This window comes from Eleginops maclovinus, chromosome 21 (genome assembly GCF_036324505.1).
Source record: "Eleginops maclovinus isolate JMC-PN-2008 ecotype Puerto Natales chromosome 21, JC_Emac_rtc_rv5, whole genome shotgun sequence".
Classification (NCBI taxonomy): Eukaryota; Metazoa; Chordata; class Actinopteri; order Perciformes; family Eleginopidae; genus Eleginops; species Eleginops maclovinus.
Genome location: NC_086369.1, coordinates 8,407,957 through 8,409,984, shown reverse-complemented (window position 1 = coordinate 8,409,984; position 2,028 = coordinate 8,407,957). Strand labels below are relative to the sequence as shown.

Below are 2,028 nucleotides of genomic sequence, written 5' to 3'. Positions count from 1 at the left end.
TTTCTCTCTCTCTGGTCTTTTCTTCTATTGGTTTCAAAGGGTGGTTACTTTAAAGAAATGGTTCCATGGTTGGTCAGTTATCTTATGAAAAGGATGGATATAGTTCTTTATATATTTTTGTTTATGGTCATCATTTATGCTTTTATTTGAAGGCAACTTTGGGCACTGGGTAATTTGGGCACCTGGTTTAATCGTATATGTTGGAGACAGGTGGTGGTAGGATTAGAGCACGAGTAGGCACATGGTTTTTTACCACTGGGAAAGCACAAGGAGTCCTGAGGAGAGGCAAAGGGAGGGATACAGGAACGTGGTTAAGTGTCTGATGATATTGAACCATAGCAGGAAATGAACGAAAGGATATTCTTGTCTGGACTTTGGTCATTCCCATCTGTGAGGAAGCAAACACTCCCTCACTAACATTTGTTTCTTTGTTAAGAAAGGTAGGCAAATGTTCTAGAATAGTTGTCTTTATTTAAGTTAAAGTTCATAATATACATTTACATAGGCAAATAAAGATGCTGTGTATTTAAATGCATTTCATTTAAAAAGCCAAACAATCACAATATGATTTACCATTTCCTTTGTTCAGACCTGGAGGCCATCCTGTGCCAGTGCTCAAAGGGGGAGCATGCCTCCAAGCTGCTGCTTATGTGTTCTGAGTAGGTGGAGTCTTGGATGTAAGGTGTGCCAATTAAGTTAAAAACTACCCGTTTTGTTAAGATCTTGTTTGTTTTGAATGTACAGTGTTTTGTAAAGTCAGATAATGAATGTACTTAGGCCTTGAGGATTTTGTTAAATGTTGAACACAATGTTTATTTTTGTTTAACTCTTCACTACCCTTTCAGAGTCATGACCCGGTTGGCCACACTAGTTTGGGAAGGCAGGCAATCAGCTATAAATGACTGGGAAGAGAAGGGAGAGGGCGCATTTGTGTCCTGGTTGGTGAAAGAGCAACGCCTATGGAAAGAGCATTTGACATTCTGCAATTTAGGTTCCAGTTCTTGTGAAAGGCTAGGAAATAAAAGGGCCTGGTTTTTGGTTGAAGGAAACCCTTTCTTGTTGTGATGTTTTTTCACCTACACCTCACATTGCAACACCATCAAAGAAATTTGCTATCTGGTGTCTCAGCGGCAGTTTTACCTTGAGTACATTTTCTGCTTTATTTTTTATTTTTTCCAAAGATTTAGAAGATGGTTTGTCTGTTTCTACATTGTATAATGGTTAACTGCTAGATAGGATGAGATGTGAATATGAATTTGAAGGCCTGAGGAAAAATGAATTAAATTAAATGATCTGACAATAGGAAAACTCATTCTCAACAAGTTAGAAAACAGCATCAACATATTACTTTGAAAGAACCAAAACTCAGAGCCCCAATGCATCTCTCTTGAAAGCTGAATGTTTTTTTTATGCTGTTCAAATTCATATGGAATAATAGGAGTGCAAGACATAATTTGTCTTTATTGTATTTACCATAACATTGAGGATGTTTACAATGTACTGTGGTATTACTGGGCTGTGCCGCTGAGAGCTATTATGTTCTATTTTTGTACAAATGATGCTCCTTATTGGACTGAATGTCAGTTTCAAATGACCTCTTCCCTTATACATGTATTTAGATACAGTAAGAAACTTATGCAAACAAACAAAAAATCCAATTGTAAAACACATGATAAAGATCTGATATGATGTGAAAAAATATTGAAAAGAACCACATACATTATCACCATACAGTCCAGCATGGGGTAATGATTGTTTTGTGCCAGGAAGAGCAGACGCAACTTTCAAATTGTTGGAGTCAAAAGGACTGAAAATGATCCAAGCCCTTTGGCAGAATCAAATCTCATTATGAGGTAATCTTGATAAGAAATATTACTCTAAATAACTCCAGCTTAGAAGCTTTGTTAAAGCTAATCAAAATGATGCACTTTCAAGACCGAAACACCCATCTTTAGAGAAAAAGATGGGTGAAGGTATCATATCAGATTTTGTTGTAAAATGTCTCATTTGAGAATTCACATTGTAGGT

At 36.6% G+C, this 2,028-nt stretch overlaps 1 long non-coding RNA gene across 1 annotated transcript; it reads left to right on the top strand.

The window, feature by feature from the left end:
- The first annotated feature begins 250 nt into the window (after nucleotides 1-250).
- Nucleotides 251-917, top strand: LOC134883881 (uncharacterized). Its single transcript, XR_010168346.1, has 3 exons — nucleotides 251-440; nucleotides 590-659; nucleotides 846-917. It is a non-coding gene; the product is annotated as an uncharacterized LOC134883881 (long non-coding RNA).
- The last annotated feature ends 1,111 nt before the right edge of the window (nucleotides 918-2,028 follow it).